Below are 21,474 nucleotides of genomic sequence, written 5' to 3' on the forward strand. Positions count from 1 at the left end.
AAGGACACGTGACGACTAAATGTACCATGGGATTATGGACAGGATTCTGGAATCCAGAAAGGACATTAGTTAAAACTAATGATTCCAAGTAAAATATGGACTTTAGTTAATAGTAATGTTCCAATATTTGTTCCTTGGTTGTAACAAATGTAACAAAGAAATGTCAGATATTAACAACAGGGAAAACTGGGTACAGGGTACATGGTAACTCCCTGCAACTTTTCTACAAATATAAAACTACTCCAAATTAAGTTTATTTAAAATGATAATAATAGGGAAGCTATTATCTTAATCAGATTGATTTTGGTCCTTTAAGTCATATAGTAGGTTGGACAAAAACAGAAATACAGTTAGTACTGTGCAAAACAATCTCAACATTGATGAATACTTTACCATATTGTACATGTAAGTGCCTATGGTCATTTAATATGTGCACATTCTTATTCCTTAGTTGGTAAGCACTTTTGAAGCAGAAACTCTCCTCCAGAGGACTCATATTTTAGATGAAAGAAAAATTGTGGTACTAATTATATTAATAAAAATTCTACCTGGCTTTTGAAGTCCAAAAAGTTTAAATAGTTTTAGGTAAAATATATTTACAGTATATTACATTTCCTCATAGTTTCAGGAAGAGAAGTACATAGATACATATTTTAATAAAGTACATTGTAAAGTTGGTTAATAATATACTATAGTGTAAAATTCACAATAACTTAGGTCCATAATGGTCATTGTTCAAGAAATTTGGAAACTTCAAAACACAAATACAAACAAACTTTACCAACAAACAAACTTCACTAACATTTGTAATTATCTTGAATACATTAAACAAAAAAAAAAAACCTCCTACAGCGCAGTACAAAAAACAGCCGAAGAGAAGAAAAATGCGTAAAGGACAGGTACAAGCAAATCACTCAAGAGACAACCAAAAATGTTCACATATAAGAAAAGATGAAAGGAAATAAAAATAGAAAATGAAATGCCAGGGGCGCCTGGGTGGCTCAGTGGGTTAAAGCCTCTGCCTTCGGCTCAGGTCATGATCCCAGAGTCCTGGGATCGAACCCCACATTGGGCTCTCTGCTTAGCAGGGAGCCTGCTTCCTCCTCTCTCTCTCTCTGCCTACTTGTGATCTCTGTCAAATAAATAAATAAAATCTTAAAAAAAAAAAAAAAAAGAAAATGAAATGCCATTTCACACCAATCAGATTGGAAAAAAAAAGTCTGACAACATTAACTGTTGGTATGGAGGAAGAGAAAATGTTTGTCAATATCATATAAATATTCTGTATAGAGAAAGATACATATATCTTAAGACCCTGCAACTTGATGATCAGATACATGATCTGGAGAAACACTGATATGTGTGCTTCAGGAGATACAAGGATGTTCACAAGGCACTGTTATAAAATATTAAAAATGAAAACAATCAGCATTCATTTATAGAGTACTTGATAAATTGCAGTATATCCTCTTGTGGAACACTACACACCAGTCAACACAAATGAGCTAGACCTACAAGGGCCAAGAAGAATGGCAGAGGGGGGTAAAAACTTAAAGTTTCAAAATATGTATACCATGATAAAATCCTATCAGCAGCTGCTTAAATTAGCCAGCACTTTAAAAAAGTTGGGGGGGGCGGGCACCTGGGTGGCTCAGTGGGTTAAGCCTCTGTCTTCCGCTCAGGTCAAGATCTCAGGCTCCTGGGATGAGCCCTGCATCAGGCTCTCTGCTCAGCGGAAAGCCTGCTTTCCCAGGTCTCTTTCTGCCTGCCTCTCTGCCTACTTGTGATCTCTGCCTGCCAAATAAATAAATAAATAAATAAATCTTTTTTAAATAGGAGGGGGGGCAGGCACAGTTTTAAGCACCTTATATAGACTCACTTGCTTTCTACAATAACCTTATGAGGTAGGCAGATCTAATATCCCTATCTGATAGATGAGGAGGCATGGAAGATTTAAAAATTTTCCTAAGGTCACAAAACTATTAAGTAACAGAGTCCAGGTTTAAATCAAGGGAGTATGGCCCCAAAGTCCACAGCTCTCCAAAAGCATTGAAGGCAATGCCTTGTACTGTTCATATGTCAAGTTTATTAAAAGGCAAAACAGAAGGATACACATCAAATTTATCATAACAATTGCCTTTGGGAGGGGCTATGAAGAGGGATGGAGGGAGGATGAAACTGAGGAGTACAAAAAGGACTTTATCAGCGATGTTCAAGTACAGTATAAAGTTCTATCTGCTCTTTAAGCATTCAGTGTGATAACTATGATATACATAGTTTTGTTTTGTTTTTTAAGATTTTATTCATTTATTTGATAGAGAGAGAGATCACAAGTAGGCAGAGAAAGGAGATGGGGAAGTAGGCTCCCTGCTGAGCAGAGAGCCCAGTGCAGGGCTCAATCCCAGGACCCTGAGATCATGACCTGAGCAAAAGGCAGAGGCTTAACTGACTGAGCCACCCAGGCACCCCAATATACATAGTTTTTTTATATTAAAAATATATCTGAAACAAAAATGAAAAAACGTTAACATTTTGTATGATGAGTATATGTGTGCTTACTACTTTTTTTGTATCTTTAAAGCTTTTCAAGAAAATGTATCATCTATAAAATATTACCATAAAAATAAAAAGAAATTTAAGAAATTTCCAATCTCCTATTTCAGCTTTTATTTGGAAATGAAAACAGGTAAACTGTGAATTTATGTATATATATACATGGAAAATGCATTTTTAAATGGATTCAAAGAGATACTAAAAGTACAGCAGAAATAGTTTCTCTTACTATACATTTTGATGACTCACTATTTTTAGTGAATAAAGTATAGCAACAGCAGGAAAACTCCCTTGATATTTTTCTTGATAGTTTATCTCTTCTCCCTACTGGTTTCTACTTTTTGTGCTTTTTAAAAGAAGGAAACAAGGCACTGAGAATCACACACTTTGAAAATAACAGTAACAGCAGTCCTTCTGAATATAAGATTCTCCAACATACAATCAAGTAATGTTCCAAAACCTTATTTGTAAATTGGTTGTTTGGACCTCGAAACATTTTCCCATAAAGAAAGTTAAAAGAGGATATGAGCACCATCAAAAAGATACTGACTGCGGTGCCAGGCCATGAGCAGTGAACAGGAAAAACAGAGTACACGGTATGCACTGCTGGCCCACAGAAGAAAGGGTTTTCAGCCAGAGTTTCAGGACAGAAATGATGTTCCATTTACCTCTGTATCTTCAGTGACTAACAAAATACCTGGCACCTCATAAACATTCCAAGACTGCTATCTATTGACTGATGGGGTGAAGAGGGAAAGACTCAGTCAGGCAGTCCATCAACAGGTGGCACTATCAATATAAAACAGTTTGGGTGTAAGATCCAAATAGAAAAGAGGTTGGAGAGTAACAATGTGCATTAATAGAAGCATCTATATACGTAAAACCACTGGAGGTTGGTGCTGGTAACCAGAAGTGTGCCTTCACCTAAATTATTAGCTCCTTCCATTATTGCATACTGCATAAGCACCATACTTTGAGTTAGCTTTCTAATAATGAATCATAAGATAGTCTTCCCATTGGAGTAGTGGTTTTGTGGGATTTGGGGGATTTTCTCCTATGACCCTTAAAACCTTTTAATGTCACTCTTGTCATTACTACAGTAATACTATTCAGAAGACAGGACAAAATATAAACACTTCCTATCATCCCATCAACCAGACACCTTTTAATATTTTATTAAAATATTTATTTCTGAGGTGCCTGGGTGGCTCAGTCGGTTGAACATCTACCTTCAGCTCAGGTCATCATCTCAGAGTCCTGGGATGGAGCCCTGTGTTGGGCTCCCTGCTCAGTGAGTAGTCTGCCTTTCTCTCTCCAAAAGCCTCTCCCTCGGCTCATGCCTTCTCTCGCTCTCTCTCTCAAATAAATAAAATCTTTAAAAAATTTATTTCCTGCCAATTTTCTTGCCATGTATATGTGATATACTATAAATAATAACAAAGTATATTCTTTATATTCTTACTTTTCTCTCAACACTATACTGTACTTTCTCATGTCAGTAAATATTCCTGAAAATGGGACCCTTAAAAACTGCATCTACCACATGGATTATCATTTGTTTCGCTATTCCTCTATTATATGGCATTTTGACTATTATAAATTTTTAGATTAGATTAGATTAGAGCAAGCAGAAAATAGAGACTATATACCAAACAACAGCTTGCACTGCTGTTTTAGAATTCAAAAGTGATAACTAGAATACACACTAATAAAGCATAGAGTGCTTCGTTTCTCCCCAACTCACAAATTCTATTAAGCAGTGATCAATAATCTAGGGTATTAAACAAAGAGGAAGTTTTTTTTATCAGCTTTCCTTCAGTCTGTCTCATCTTCCACATCTGGTAAGAAAGAGGAAAGCCCCAAGATAAGCCTCTGACACCAGAGAGGACAAGAATAACCAGTCAATTTTCCTGCTAGAGCCACTTTTGCTTTCCACTTGGAATGAGCCATCAATTTAAATAGGAATGATACAAGATTTGTATTATACATCTCTATCTGTATCAGTGCTTAAATCTAGGTTTCCATAGTAGGTAGACTATTTAGAAGAATTCTGGAAACAAAAAGGTAGTGTAAATAGTATCACTCAATGAAAAAAATAAGTTGTTTTTTAAAATTCTGCCATGATTTTTATTTATGAATGAATTAATAAATTTCATATACTCTATTCCTTCTTATAGCTTTCCAATTATTCTAAATATTATTCAGACTGCCATAAATAGGCCAACAGCTCCAGGAGCTTAAGAATCAATAACTATTTAAGCCAGTGGTAATTCATGTGGAAAAGTTCAGAACAAATCAGCATCAGCCTCCTGGCTCTCTTGCACAAACAAAAAATGTATTTCGCTTCACCAGTTTTCTAAAGTGTAAATTTGTGTACATAAATTTAAAACTCAGGCCAAAATTTACTCTTATTTTATTTTTATTGGGCTGGTGTCAAGATCAATTAATTTTCCTAAAAAGTACATTCTTTAAAAATTCCACAATGAAGTAAGTCTATCTTTGATCATTCAGAAAAAGAAAATTATATAACATATATAATGATGATGATGGCATGATATATGGTAGTCTGGACTACTGAGAGCTGCAGTTCAAAGGGAAATTGTGAAAATGAAGTAAAAGTTGTCCAGAATGTTTAATTCTGGCCAAAACAAAACAAAGTACCCATAAGAGAAGCCAAATGTAATCTTTTATTTCATTACAAGTTCAAACAGGGTTCAAATAGCTCAGAAATTCTTTATACTTAAGTTTTCAAAAGCTGGATCCCAGATCTACTCTAAACATAAACTGAATAACTTGCCCAAGAGTCCTTACTTACCACCTAATCTTAGGTCCCCCAGAGACTACTTTTTACAATTATTTCAAATGTACTACAATAGATTAGTGTAACCTGGGCTACGCTGTTTACAGGTATCTCCGCCTCCTTTCCCCAAGAGGAGAGAAGAGGTAGATTAGAGCAAGCAGAAAATAGAGACTATATACCAAACAACAGCTTGCAATCTTGTAAAATTGCTTTTTACACACTTGGACTATTATTTTAATTAATGTACTATGCGTTTGAAAGAATAACATATTCACGGAGTAATACAATTTCTGTCCTCACGAGTCTCTAGCTGGCTGACACGCGTTTTCTCCTCAAATAAATACATGCCTGTTGACTGATGTCTGTCCTGCTGTTGCAAACAACAAATAACTGTCCTGTAAGACAAAAACCCTTCTCTAAGCCTCCAGGCGTAACCATACGTTTGAATTAAAAGCACTCTGGAACAATAACAAAAATCTTCCAACACATCTGTCATTTAAAAGCACGATAATGAAAAGCTGTCGCTGCGACCCAGTTTTGGGTCACAAGCTTTTTTCCTTTTTCTCCTCCCCCCCCGCCCCCCACGAAAGCGATAAACTTCAAAGGGAATGGTGGCGACCAGAAACATTTACCCCCTTCCCCCGGCAAAAACAGACACACACACGAGCGCGCGCGAGCGCGCGAGCGCGCGCACACACACACACACACACACAAAATGCAACTGACCAACTTGAACGCTAACCCGGCCCACGGTGGCTAGGGTTGGCTAAGCAGACCCCTGAGAGGAAAACCGGGCCTCTGGGGGCCCTCCAGGCTCCCGCGGCCGCCTGTTTAAAATATCGAGCAGGTGGGATTCCGGAAGGCCACCTCCGTCTTACGTAACGAGCTTGTCAAAATCCCAGCTCAGGACCTCCCCTCTCACCGCCCCCGCCCCCACCCCACCCCCACCTCCTAACAACAAGAGCCCCGAACCAGCCCGGAATAGAAAATCTGGAATGAAAACACCGGAGCCCCTCACGCGTCCGACACAGAGGTGCGGGCGCTCCTCTCAATACCGCCGCACCAGCCCGGAGCGGACCCAGTCCGCCGAGGACCGTCCGGCTCTGAGAAGCCCCCGGGCGGAGGTCGCGGCCATCCACGCCACCTCTCCGAGCCCGGCCGACCCCGCTCCCGCGACCACGGCTGTCACCGCTCGGGGCCGTGACAGCTCCACATGCCACCGCTGTCCGCGCCGCCACCCCCGCACTCACCTCACCGCTGGCTCCAGCGCGAGCAGCGGGTCGAGCTTGGAGAGTGGTGCCCAGTCCCTTCCAGACGGCGGCGGGACACGAGGGACTGAATGCCGCGGCGCTCTAAACCCGCTTAGCTCATCCCCAGCCCGGCGCTCCGCCCTGCGCGGCACCCCCGCCCGCCCAGGCCTGCCGTCTCAGTCAGACGGGACTCCCCCTCCCCTCGCAGCCGCCGCTGCCTCCGCCTCCTTCTCTGGCTCCAGCCGCCGCGGCCGCCGCCGCTGCGACTGGTGCCATCTTGGCAGTGACGGAGGGGGCGGGGGCGGGGATCGCTGCGCACAAGCACCAATCACGAGCCAGGCTCAGCCCCAGGGGGCGGGGCGGGGACGGGTTAAGGTGTGTGGGGTCCTAGCGCCTGACGCTGAGCAGGGCGGAGAAGGTGGGCGGGGCTGAGCCGCCCCTACCAGTGACGCGAGCAGTAGTTGAGGAAATGTGCGCTGGTTCCCCCTGCGGTCGGGAGATCCCAAGCCTGAGGCGGGCGTGGGTGAGAAACACCTTCCCTTCCCCTTTCACCAGCCGGAGGGTCAAGGATCCGTCTTGGGCCAACTGACCTGCTTCCTCCTTCCTCCCCAGCAGCCCCGACCGTCCTGACATTGCCCAGCCAGAGCATCACGCGTCCGTTTGAGCGGCTGCTCCTACACCAGGAGCGCTCAGATTCCCCCAGAAAACCCCTGAGGGTTTAGCATCCACCTAGTAGGTTTCGGTCCCAAGATTCTGAAGGTCAGGTAAAATGGGGAATTCACGGGGGTTCTCTGAAAGTACGTTGATAAAACTACTATTGTTGACTGAAGGGGTGTTGATTACATTGGATTGATGGGATATGGCCTACTTAAACCTGGCTTTGGCTCCACCATTAGTGGCTGTTGGCAAATTGCCTCTGAGAAATGAGAGTAATAAAGGTTGATTACACCAACAGGGTTGTTCTGAGGTTAAATTGTGTAATACATGTAAAGTGCTTAGCGTAGTGCCTGAAAGTACTCAATGAATGTTAGATATTATTCCATGGTCAAATGAAGGAGACATGGGACCCTAAAAGTCCCTCTAGTTTCAAATCAACTTTTTTTTTTTAAGATTTTTTTTATTTATTTGACAGACAGAGATCACAAGTAGGCAGAGAGGCAGGCAGAGAGAGAGGAGGCAGCAGGCTCCCTGCTGAGCAGAGAGCCTGATACGGGGCTCAATCCCGAGGACCCTGGGATCATGACCTGAGCCGAAGGAAGAGGTCTTCACCCACTGAGCCACCCAAGCGCCCCTCAAATCAACTTTCTTGATTGTGCAGAATATTTGTCCCTTTTGTCCCATTTATCCCTTTTACTAACCAAGTTTACAGCTCTATTTCCTATCTCCATTTCTTCCATCATATTCAGTCAGTCGGTCAGTCAATAACCATTGGTCGAAATGCAAATAGCCATGAGGGAAACTGAAAAAGGTCTGCTTTCATGAAACTGACTGGTTGGAAAAAGAGGGACAATAAATACTTCACACATTTTGGAAGAAACCATGTACAAAGGTGATGAACAGAATCCTAGGAGAGCAAATAACAGGATAGGTTAAAAAAGAACAACAACAGAGTGTCAGGAAAGGCTCATCTGAGGGATGAGGAGTCAGTAATGTGAGAAATGGCCTAGGGAATTGTTTAAGGCAGAGGGAATGGCTGTGCAAAGGATCTGTGGTAATAAGGACCTTGGCTATTAGAACTGAGTGGAGTCTGGTGCTGGAAAATCTAAAGTATAAAGAGGAGCCTGGAATGAATCTGGAGAGGTGAATGAGGGCCTATTCCCCCAGGGCCTACGAAAATAAGAAACAAGATCAGATTTTACTGTAATTGCAACTGAAAGCCATTAGAGCAAGGAAGTTGGGCACAGTTTGCAGTATGACATCTGTGTCTATATTTTGGGCAATATATGGGCCAAAGAACTGGATTTCAAGTAAAACAAAAGAACCTAAAGTTGAGCCTATTTAACACTTAGTTGGTCAAATTATATCTTCTGATCTTCAGTTTCCTTATAAAAATATATGAGCATCAATCACATAAGACTGTATACAGAAAAATACTACTTTCACTGAAAATTGTTAAATAATGTAAGTTGTTTCTAAGTGTTTTGTATGTCTTCTTAGTGTTACTTATAGTTGCCTAATCAGTGCTATTTAATAAGTACATTTAATGGTGTGGGGTTTTTTTATTTCAAGTGGTAATCCAGTCAGTCATTCTTAACCATTTTTGTACAATGTGCTACTAAGGAAAATAATATGTACTGTTATAAGTGTGTAGTTTTTTTTTTAAGATTTTATTTTCAAGCAATACCTTCCCCCAGCATGGGGCTTGAACTTACAACCCTGAGATCAAGAGTTAAATGATCTACCAACGAAGCCACCTGGGTGCCCCATGAGTGTGTAGTTTATTGATGTTGTAGTTCCAAATGTATTTTTAAGTGCTTAGCTGTGCATTTTCTAATGAAATTTGCTATCACATCAATTTTTATATTTTTATTTGGATAATTATACATTACATAAAATGTACTATTTTAACTATTTCTAAGTGTACAGTTCAGTGGCATTAAGTATATTCACATTGCTATGCAGCCATCACTAGAACTTCTTCATCATCCCAAACTGAAACTCTACCCAGTAAACAATAACTCCTATTCTACTTTATAAACCATGTATTTTTTTTTAAGGTATCAGGTGAGTTTCCTCCCCAAAATTGTAAAAGAGTTTGGTGATCAGTAGGATTGTTTGGTCCCACTGAAGTGTTCAGTGGACCATTCCATATAAGTTTAGAAACCACCACCCAAGAAATAAGAACTAGTGTAACTTTTTAGCTCAGATAGTTAACACATAATAATGAAAAGTACTAATATAGCACCAATTAATTTTTAGCACTGAAAAATTGTGCTCTCTGACCATAAAATATGCTCTATGGTCTTGTAAACATTTGCTCCAAAATGGCCCAGACAATGTGCCTCTCCCTTTATGTTCAACTATTCTAAATGCATGTCTAATTGATACTATTAATTTTCATTAAAAAATAAGCGATTACAGCTCTGGGTAAATTTCGTTTTAAAAATCACTCTTGTGTGAGGAATGTTGTAAAAAAAAAAAAGGAAAGAAAGAAGGAAGCAAGTTTTTGCCACATTTAAAATAATTAAACATTCTATAAAGTTATAAAGATCAAAAGATCAAGATGGTTTTTTATTTGAAATACTGAGTCGATACATTTATTTTTAAATATATCCTACATGCATGGAGTTTTTCACTCCATATAACCAAAAATTAAATATCTTTGCCAGGCTGGCTCCTTCTTCCCGGTGCCTGTGTCACCCACAGTGTTTTTATCCCCAGTGTGAGGGTATGGCTATAGTCCAGTCAGTGATTGCAAGGGAGAGATTATGGTATATGGGGCCACAAGAGAATTTGGGGGATGATAGATATGTCCACTATCTAGACTGTGATGATGGTTTCATAGGTGTATACCTATGTCATACTTAGCAAGTTCCACACGTTAGCTATGTGCAGTCCCCTGTGTGTCAATTATATTTCAATAAAACTGTAAAAAAAAAAAAATCCAATTGCAAACCTCCTGTTCTCTCTGGATGCAGATTTAGCCTTTCATGGGTTTTAATCCCTGTGAGACCTATCTAGTCAATTACTCTTTGAGGCACAACAAAAAGTACTCTTTTAGGGGTGCCTGGGTGGCTCAGTCGTTAAGCATCTGCCTTCAGCTCAGGTCATGATCCCAGGGTCCTGGGATCCAGTCTCATCAGGGAGCCTGCTTCTCTTGCTGCCTCTGCCTGCCTCTCTGCCTGCCTGTGTGTTCTCTCTCTCTCTCTCGCAAATAAATAAAATCTTTAAAAGAAAAATTACTCTTTTAATTGGCAGGAAAAAAATGCAAATATTTTATCTACCTTTGCCAATTAAAATATCATGGACATATGGGGCACCTGGGTGGCTCAGTAGGTTAAGCATCAGGCTCTTGGTTTTGGCTTAGGTCATGATCCCATGGGTGATAGGATTGAACCTGCAAGGTAGGACTCCTTCCCTTCTCAGCAGGGAGTCTGCTCCAAACTCTCTCCCTCTTCCCCTCCTCCCCCCACTCCTGTGCACTCTCTCTCTCTCAAATAAATATATCTTTAAAAAAATAAGAAAATATTATGGATGTATAGTTACAAGCATAGTTTACCGACTGGGATTCAAAAGTTGAAAAGGTTTGAAGTTTTGGTTGTTTTTTAAATCAAATAACACTCTTTTTTCAAAGAACACACTTTATGAAAGAACATATTAAAAAGCAGTAGAGAGGGGCGCCTGGGTGGCTCAGTGGGTTAAGCCCCTGCCTTCGGCTCAGGTCATGATCTCAGGGTCCTGGGATCGAGGGGCGCCTGGGTGGCTCAGTGGGTTAAGCCGCTGCCTTCGGCTCAGGTCATGATCTCAGGGTCCTGGGATCGAGTCCCGCATCGGGCTCTCTGCTCAGCAGAGAGCCTGCTTCCCTCTCTCTCTCTCTCTGCCTGCCTCTCCATCTACTTGTGATTTCGCTCTGTCAAATAAATAAATAAAATCTTTAAAAAAAAAAAAAAGCAGTAGAGGGGCGCCTGGGTGGCTCAGTGGGTTAAAGCCTCTGCCTTCGGCTAGGTCATGATCCCAGGGTCCTGGGATCGAGCCCCGCATTGGGCTCTCTGCGCCGCGGGGAGCCTGCTTCCTCCCCTCTCTCTCTCTCTGCCTGCCTCTCTGCCTACTTGTGATTTCTCTCTGTCAAATAAATAAAATTTTTAAAAAAATGCAGTAATAAAACAATAAGAGTATTTGACTGTATTCTCAGGAAGTGACTTTAAATACCTCAGAGCCCTTACCAGTCCTATCTTGAGTTCTCTCAACATCCCACGCATATGTCACTATAGTCACAGTTAAACAAACTTAAACCCTAAATGTGATTTGGGCAAGGGAGTCTAACAGTGCAGACCTGGGCCACATAGAAAAATGTGGCTTAGATGTTGGGCCTCATACCATTTCTGAAATTATGCCATTTTTTACACCTGAAACTGTATCTGGTTTTTTTCTTAAAAGTTATTTTTAAATACTATGGTTTGAATGGTGCATGAAGGAAAACTCTGAAACCATAACAGTTTAAAGCTCTGGAAGCTCAAGCTATTGTACAGCCTAATCCTCTCCACCTGTTAAATCTATTTACCTTTAATTGCTATACCAGAAATTTCCCATGTCTTTAAGTGAAAACCTGGAGCCTTCTATAAAGTGGTCTTGATATCTATGCCACGGGGCCTCCTATGGGTGAGAAAGCCTTCCACCAGGGATTTATCATTCTTTAGAAACTCTTTGGATGTGCCACAAAGCAGCACACATTACCAAGTTCTATTCATTGTGCGATGGTGTTAGAATGACACTCCAGTGTATTTGAGCCACAAACTGAAATTTAGTAGAATCTGGTCAAATTATCCACTTCTTTCTTTCTTTCTTTTTTTTTTTTTTAAGATTTTATTTATTTATTTGACAGAGAGAGATCACAAGTAGGCAGAGAGGCAGGCAGAGAGAGAGGAGGAAGCAGGCTCTCTGCTGAACAGAGAGCCCAATGTGGGGCTCAATCTCAGGACCCTGAGATCATGACCTGAGCCAAAGGCAGAGGCTTAACCCACTGAGCCACCCAGGCGCCCCAGCATCTACTTATTTCTTAAAAGCACAAATCAGATGAAACACTTTTGAAAGACAAGTTATCTGAACAACTCACAAGAATAATAGTGAGAAATGTCATGTTGTCCTTGAGAGAGGTGTCCAGGGACAGGAGGGCTCTAGCAGTCTGAGCTACTGCTATCTAGCCTGTTGATGGCCTGCTGAGGAGTCATCTTTGACTCAGCACTTTTTCACAAATTTGAAAATTATCACCTCCCAACACCCTCCTCAAGTGAATGCTTCTACCTTTCTCAACAAGTCCTTCTGATTTCAATTTTTAGTTTTTAAATGATCTGCAAAAGAAAGCCATTTATACGGCGTGTGGCTTTTTAAACTGTCATTGTCCATAGACAGTTATGCCTCCTGACTTTCTTTAAATGGTAAGACCATATTTTTGTAACTTTTGGACAAATTTGTGTCAGTCAGATTTTATGCACAAAGTGCTACACTGGGTAAAAAAGGAAAGCAAAGATAGATAAGCCCCTTATGCCTCTAAGCCACAAGGTATATTCCCAGGCATTTCCCTTTAATAAAAATCACACTATGAGAAGTTCTGCACTAAATGGTGGGACTATTGCTGTGGAGACTGGGGGAGTGGAGTGATTAATTCTGATTGTGGGAATGGAAGGTGACAAATAGAGAACATTTGAATGAATCCCGAGAGAACCTAGACTTTCTACAAAAGGTAAGGGTACCCCTATTTGGTGCATAGGGATAGGGGTGGGCACAAGGCAGGAAAAGCTTTTTTTTTTTTTTAACCCTGAAAAAAATAACAGATGAACTAGAATTTTCTCAACAAATGAAAGAGATGCTCATAAATTGTTCCTACACTTTGATTCTCTTTGGGAGTGGCCAAAGGCTCAAATAATTTGGAAGGATGGGCATCTGTGCTGACTTGCAGGAAATATGAGTCAGCTTTTCTCATGGACTCAGCACTGTTGTTACAGCTAGGATATTTGGAAACATGAGGCTCAACAAATCAGACAACACAGAGTCTTTTTTTTTTTTTTCTTGATTGGCCCAGACATGTGTTCTGCAAGGGTAAACAACAGGGATGCCCTGTTTATTGGTGAGGGGAAACACCTGCAACTGAAAAAAGTAAACTTAAAATACTTCTGTTTTTCGTATAGTTCTTCAGACTGGGAGACAGAAACATATCTCTCTTCTGTGCTTTGGGAATGTATATTCAGTTGCCTCTAGACAGCTCGGTCCCAAATTCACCTGAAACTCAAAATGTACTTGAGGGTAAATTCATTATCTTTACCCCAAACCTGTTTCTCCTATATTCTTTAATTTCTTAAATAGTACCCACCATGTACCAATCACAAAAGTCAAAACCTGTGAGTAATCAACTCCTCTGCCCCACCCTCACCTTTTTCTTTTTTTTTTTTTTAAGATCTTACTTAATTATTTGACAGAGAGAGAGCACACAAACAGGGGGAGAAGCAAGCAGAGGGAGAGGCAAGCAGGAGAGGGAAAAGCAGGCTCCCCAGTGATCAGGGAGCCTGCCTTGGGGCTCTATCCCAATATCCTGAGATCATGACCTGAGCCGAAGGTAGATGCTTAACTGACTGAGGCACCCAGACACCTCTCTCCACCCTCCTTCTCAAACACTTTATCATCAAAGCCAACCGATATTAACCTTTTTAACATCCAGTTGTACTGTTCCTATTGTTCCTCATCACAATCTCCATTCCGACTGACCTAGTTCAAACTGTACTCCTGGTTCTTTTGGTTTGTTTTTTGTTTGTTTGTTGTTGTTTTACCTGAAATGTTGTAGAAATCACCTCATTGGATTCCCTATCTCTTTTCTTTTCCTCTTCAACCCTACCTTCCTTTTGTTGCCAGGCTAATCTTTCTAAAGAAGAAATATGATAATCCAGATATAGCTTGAGGTTGCTAGATTCCTCCTCTCCTTTCTTTCTGTTCTTGGTAGAAAAGTCACCGTCCAGTGTTGACGATATCTAAGAGGAGGGAGCATTACGGCCTATGCCTATGCGTTGTTCTCCCGTGCCTCTCTCCAGGATGGTGGAGATAGCCTCTCATTCTTTCAGATTCAGGACATGAAGTTCTTTTTTTTTTTTTTTAATTTTTTTAAAAGATTTTATTTATTTATGTGACAGAGAGAGATCACAAGCAGGCAGAGAGGCAGGCAGAGAGAGGAGGAAGCAGGCTCCCTGCTGAGCAGAGATCCCGATGCGGGGCTCAATCCCAGGACCCTGAGATCATGACCTGAGCCGAAGGCAGCGTCTTAACCCACTGAGCCACCCAGGCGCCCCAGGACATGAGGTTCTTAATTGAAAGAAACAATTTAAGCCTCTGCCGTCTATAAGGATTGGGCTCCCCTACAAATGTGTACAGAGAGATGGACTGGTCAGTTATATCAAACCACTTATATTAAAGACAAAGTTAATCCAGAAGGGGAGAACTCTAACAATTACCTTATTCGGAATTTGGAGAAAAATGGCCTTTTAATGATAAAGATTTTAATTAAAACCAAAAAGATCTCCAAAGCTGCTTCTTAGGCCATTTTAGTCTCTTTACAGTCCCCATTTGCTGTCCTGTCTCCTAGAAATGGATATCCTTCTTCTACATTCTCTGCTTATAACCCTGTGATTTCATAATTGGTTGTAATTATTTTATCAGCATTTTGAATTTAATAAACATCACTTACTGATTTAATAGAATTTAGATGTTGTAATAGTAACTTACAGAGTTTTAAATTCTACCGAAAGGGAAACAGAAAGAAGTTGGCATGAAGCTTTTATTTGAATGTATTCGAACTGAAATGGAAGAAAGGCTTTTAGAGATGGCACAATAGGGCAGTGCTGGCGAACCCTGCTGGCCTGTGCAGTGCTGCCTGGAAGGTCGTGGATGGCACAGTGAAGAAAGGAGAGCCACAGAATCCTTGATTCAGGCTGATGAGAGTAGATAACGATACAGCTCATTTTAAACAAACTCTATGCGAAGAAGGGATAGGGAATTAGTGGAGCTGTGAAGAGACAAGAAACCTATTCTTCAGTTTCATATTTTCTTGATGATCACATAGCACGGGGCTCTGTTTGCCATAAGGTTAGCAGCAAGGATTGAAATACTAAAGGTAATAAAAATGGTTGTTGCTTGCAAGGGAAAATCTCGAGGACAAGAGTTCAGGTAATGCAACTGGATGAGGGTAGGGCTAAATGGATTGGGTTATAGTGCAATTGAGGTGGGAAAGGCAATCAGAGATGGATTTAAAATGTATCACTGACCTACATCATGATGGCTCTATGAGAATGTCAGCTTTCATAAACTGACTTCATGTTTCTCTGAACCAGAACATAGGATTTTTGAGTGGGAAGGAACCTTAGAGGTCATCTTGTAACCATTTCATTTTCCCCAGAGTGACCATTTGCAAAGTTGTGACCATTTGTCCAAGGTCATACATATCCACTTGTGGGAGGAGAGCTAGGACTAGAATCCAGATCCCCAGATTCCCGGTTCTTTGATTTCTCTGCTACATAGTATCAATCAGTTGTGAGAACTCAGTATTCCAAACTCATGAATATATAGGAAAATCCTTATCGTAGAGATGAAGAAACTGAGGAACAGCAAGGTGGAGTGAATTTACCAAATCCCATGGCGGGACTTGATCAGAGCCTAGGCTTCACAATTTCTGAGCCAATAGGCTTCTACCAAACCACACTGCCTAGGGGATTCAAAAAAAGTGAAATATTCGATGCCATGTTTCAAGGCATAGAATTTTCTCCTTCGATCTTACAGGTATTTTGTGCTGTTATATGTTATGTCTTTGCTAGGAGCTATAGAACAGATTATAAGTCTAAAAGATTTGGGGCACTTGGGTGGCTCATTCGGTTAAGCACCTGCCTTTGGCTCAAGTTTATGAACCAGGGTCCTGAGAGATTGAACTCTGCATAGGGCCCCTCATTTGGTGGGGTGGCTTCTACTCCTCCCCCTCTCCCCGCTCATGCTTGCACATGCATGTGCTCTCTCTTTCTCTCTCTGAAATAAATACAATCTTAAAAAAAAAAAAAAGACTAAAAGATTTATTTTGCAAGACTAAAAACTGAATGCTATCCCATTATCATGGAAATACACATGTCTCTTGGTGGTTGATAAGCCAGCAGGAAGTCAGTCTTTGGTGTCCTACAATATTGGGAATGTTTTCGCTTTCATCAAAGGATGGGTTTCAGATTCTCTACTGTATTATCCCAGTAATACATCTATCAGATGGGCAAACATTTAAAAATCTGATGACACCGAGGGTTATTGAGGCTGTAGGAAAACTGGAACTCTCATGCTTTGGTGCTGGGAATGTTAAATGGCCAAATCCTTCTGGAAAGCCGTTTGGCAATATTTAGTAAAATTGAAAATACATATGCCCTACCATCCAGCAATTCCATTTCTGGGTATATACTCTAAAGCAGTTTTTTCCAAACTGTGATTCATGATCCATTAGTGGATTATGAAATCGATTTAAGGGTTACAATAAACATTTTTTTATAAACGAAACAGAACGGAAAATATTAGGTTAGGGATGGTTTTGTGTGCCACCTTGATTCTCCCGCTCCAGGACTGAAGTGTTAGTTCACACAGCTTCTGGGAGGGTTGGCAGTCTACAGTTTTAGCTGAGTCCCTCTCCAGGACTCTTTCCAGGAAGACAGCTACTCCCCCAAGGTCACGCCTTCTTCCTGGGTGCAGCTGTATCCAGTAACTGGTCAATACAGGTATATAAAGTCCTGATTCCCTTGTCCCAATTCAAAATTACTCTGATGAAAGATCACTGCAGCAAATGTGGGATCAACTGAGGCTTTTGCTGCCACTTCATTAGACCCCAAAACTTTCTCTGCTCATTCCTGCTTCTTTCACTCTGCCACAAGTGTGGATCCCAGGACACTCCCCAATATATGCCCTGCACACAGATTTCTGTCACACAGATCTCCTTTTAGGCAATTCGGCCTGTGATGATATACTCTGCACGTAGGCATATATGGAATAGAATGTGAAATTGTTTTTCACCATATGGATTGGCCATAAAAGTTCGAAAATCCTGCACCTAGAGAAGCTTTTACACATATGCCCCAGGAGATGCTATGAAGATGTTCACTGGGGTACTATTTGCAGTAATGATGACTAGTAGTGATTATAAATGTCTGTAATCATGCAATGGGGTATTATACAATAATTAAAGTTAGTAAGGAAAAATCAACAAAACTAAGAGGGAGCCTATGGAATGGGAGAAGATATTTACAAGTGACATATCTGATAAAGGGTTAATATCCAAAATCTATAAAGAACTTCCCAAAACAATACCCAAAAAACAAATAATCTAGTTAAGAAATGGGCAGAAGACATCAATAGACACTTCTCCAAAGAAAATATTGAGATGGCTAACAGACACATGAAAAGATGCTCAACATCACTCATCATCAAGGAAATACGAATCAAATCCATGATGAGATACCACCTCACACCTGTCAGAATGGCTAAAATTAACAACACAGGAAACAACAGATCTTGGTGAGGATGCAGAGAAAGTGGAACCCCCTTGCACTCTTGGTCGGAATTCAGAGTGGTGCAGCCACTCTGGAAAACAGTATGGACTTTCCTCAGAAAGTTAAAAATAGAGCTACCCTATACTCCAGCAATTGCGCTACTAGCTATTTAACCAAAGGATACAAAAATACAGATTCAAAGGGGTACATGTACCCCGAAGTTTATAGCAGCATTATCAACAATAGCCAAACTATGGAAAGAGCCCTAATATCCATTGACTGATAAAGGGATAAAGATGTGGTATATGTATACAGTGGAATATTACTCAGCCATCAAAAAGAATGAAATCTTGCCATTTGCAATGATATGGATGGAGCTAGAGTCTATTATGCTAAGAGAAATAAGTCAGAGAAAGGCAAATGCCATGTGATTTCACTCCTATGTGGAATTTAAGAAAGAATATAGGTGAACATAGGGGAAGGGGAGAAAAGAGAGAGAAAGAGAATGAAGCAAGCCATAAGAGACTCTTAACGTTAGAGAACAGAGGTTGATAGAGGGACGTGGGGGGTGAGCTAAATGGGTGATGGGTTGGTTTTAAAGAGGGCACTTATTGGAATGAACACTGGGCATTTTATCTAAGTGATGAATCACTACATTCCACTCCTGAAACCAGTATTGCACTATATGTTAACTAGCTCGAATTTAAATAAAAATTTGGAAAAAAATAAAATTGGAGTACCTGGGTGGCTCAGTGGGTTAAAGCCTCTGCCTTTGGCTCAGGTCATGGTCTCAGCATCCTGGGATCGAGCCCCAAACCAGGCTCTCTGCTCTGCGGGGAGCCTGCTTCCTCCTCTCTCCCTGCCTGCCTCTCTGACTACTTGTAATCTCTGTCTATCAAATAAATAAATAAAATCTTAAAAAAAATAAAATTAGTGAAATCTCCTGACATCTACCAACATGGATAAATCCTTGAAATATAAGGATATATACCAGCCTCAGGACAGTGGCTACCTCTAGAGGAATGTGGGAAATTGGATAAATTTGGGACCTCAACTGTATTGTAGCCTTGTATTGCTTTTTTTTTTTTTTTTTTTTTGCTTTTTTTTCCCCCTTGTATTGCTTTTTAAAGAAGCATCTAAACAAATATGGCAAAATTATAGCATTTATTAAATTTATATGGGCACAGGCTTTTTTCACTATTCTATATGCTTAACATATTTTAAAATTTAATTTTGTTTAATGGACTATTACTGCAGAAAGTCTACATGCAAAAGCAGAGCATTTTTAACTTTATCTTACTATCAGGAAGTAGTGAAAGGACAGCTAACAAGGTCACTTCCTCTTAAATTTGGTCCACAGGTAATGACTCATGGGATACAGACATTCTAGTTATAACTGTTTGGCTGATTTATTGCACATTATTTTTTTTTTCTTCCCCTGTTTTCATTACTACTAAGTTTCATGTAATGAGAACAATACTAGAATCTTCTACGACTTCATTGAGTTCTACTGACATAGTCAATTTCTCCATCATATGCCCTTGGCAACCACTGATTGGATTTTTATTCCCATTATATTGCCTTTTCCAGGATAGCAAATAAATAGATTCATACAATATGTAACTTTTGTTTTTGATTTTTTTTACTTAGCATAATGCATTTAAAATTTGCCATGTTGCATGTTGCATACATCAGTGGTTTGTTTCTTTCCGTTGCTGAGTAGCAGTCCAACCATAGTTTGTTTATCTATTTTTCCAACTGAGGGACACTTGGGATATTTCCAGTTTTTGGTGATTGCAAATAAAGCCTTTAAATGTTTGCACACAGGTTTTTGTGTAGACCTGTGTCTTCATTTTCCTTAGGTAAATACTTAGGAGGGGGACTTGCTGGGCCTTAAGATAAGACTTTGTTTATCAGAAACTCTCACACTATTTCTCCATGTGGCTGTACCAGATTGCATTCCCACCAGTGATGCAGTATAAGAGGTCTAGTTGCTCCAGTTGGTATTGTCAGGTTTTGATTTATTTGGTTGTTCAATTTTTTTTTAATCTATTCTTATTGGCATAAAAGGGTATGATGGTATCTTATAGTAGTTTTGGTTGCATTGCCCTAGTGATTAATGTTGTTAAGTAAGCTTTAGTAATATTTTTTAAATTTTAAATTTATTTCACAGAGAGAGAGAGAGAGCACACAACCAGGGGAGCAGCAGAGGCAGAGTGAGAATCAGGCTCCCCGCTGAGTGGGAAGCCCAACTCAGGGCTCGATCCCAGGATCCTGGAGTCATGACCTGAGCTGAAGGCAGTTGCTTACCTGACTGAGCCACCCAGACTCACCTCTATCATAACACTTTAAGCAGGAAAATTAGTCAAAGATTGGAGTATTACTAAATCATCTTTCCTACCCCAAAAATGATAGAGGAAGGATTCTCTCAACTTCTCTGCTCTAAAACAGTTGTACTCTATGAAGCCAAAAAACCCAAAAAAATCCCAAAACCCCAAAATCCCCCCAAAAAGGCGAGGGGGGATATTAAAACAAAACAAGCAGAGAGAGGTATTTAGTTGACTATGTGAGTATGGTCATTGTAGTTTAATAGTACCTTCATTTAGTGGTGATAGGTAAAAGAGTAGAGGAGAGAAAGGCAATAGAAATAACATTACTATTACATTCCTGGGTCTTCAGGATATAGCCTTTTGTATCATATGGGCCATCTAGAGTTCAAATGAAACTGGCCAAGCTTCCTTGGAAGGAGGAATTCAGTAGAGGTTAGTGTTATTATCCAAAAGCATATGTAAGGGATAGATCTAAGGAAGAAACTAAAAAAAGTAAGGAGAATAAAAGTGTGGCCAGTAATGAAACTATAAATTAGGGTAAAGAAGTGGTTGTGGCTTTGGGAGAGTCCACTTGATTGTTTACTTGACCCTCTATTTTACTTACTTAAGTTTGGTTTTATTTTGCTACAGAACATGTGCAAAGTGAAACACATTGCCTGTATAGATGTAGTATGATCGATAAGATCTAATACAGAAGCTTTATTAATACTTCAACCAATGCATATATTTAAGGAAAAGCAAATTTTTTTTTAAAGATTTTATTTATTCATCAGAGAGAGAGAGGGGGGGAGAGAGAGCGAGCACAGGCAGACAGAATGGCAGGCAGAGGCAGAGGGAGAAGCAGGCTCCCTGCCGAGCAAGGAGCCCGATGTGGGACTCGATCCCAGGACGCTGGGATCATGACCTGAGCCGAAGGCAGCTGCTTAACCAACTGAGCCACCCAGGCGCCCCAGGAAAAGCAAATTTTTAAAATATTAGTAAGTCCTATGTATAAAAGCAGTCACTATAAATCAGATCTTCATACCTGAAGATGAGAACACAGTGAATCTATTTATAAAGAACTATAATAATACAAATAGATTCTAAATGATGATACATAGGGGTTTCCAAAGCAACAGAAAAGATTAAACAAGCCCGTTTGGAGGTTAGTGTGTATTAGAAATCATGGCAGATGAAAGTTTGGGGAAGAATTGCTAATGAAATTGCTAACCTCAGTCCTCAGAACTTAGAAATTCGGAGAATTTGAATAACTGGATCAAAAGCTGATTTGGATCAATAAGAATATCCTCTGGACTGGACACATTCAAAGCTGCTCACTAGTGTAGGTGAGA

At 40.3% G+C, this 21,474-nt stretch overlaps 1 protein-coding gene across 7 annotated transcripts in view; it reads right to left on the bottom strand.

Moving 5' to 3' along the window:
* Nucleotides 1-6,879, bottom strand: part of DENND4A (DENN domain containing 4A) — a 129,355-nt gene extending 122,476 nt beyond the window's left edge. For all 7 annotated transcript variants that reach the window (XM_059372296.1, XM_059372302.1, XM_059372301.1 and 4 more), the window contains exon 1: nt 6,604-6,879. The gene's annotated coding sequence lies outside the window, so the exon portion shown is untranslated. The remainder of the gene's footprint in view (nt 1-6,603) is intronic.
* Nucleotides 6,880-21,474: the final 14,595 nt, after the last annotated feature.

Source organism: Mustela nigripes, chromosome 13, assembly GCF_022355385.1.
Source record: "Mustela nigripes isolate SB6536 chromosome 13, MUSNIG.SB6536, whole genome shotgun sequence".
NCBI classification, from domain to species: Eukaryota; Metazoa; Chordata; class Mammalia; order Carnivora; family Mustelidae; genus Mustela; species Mustela nigripes.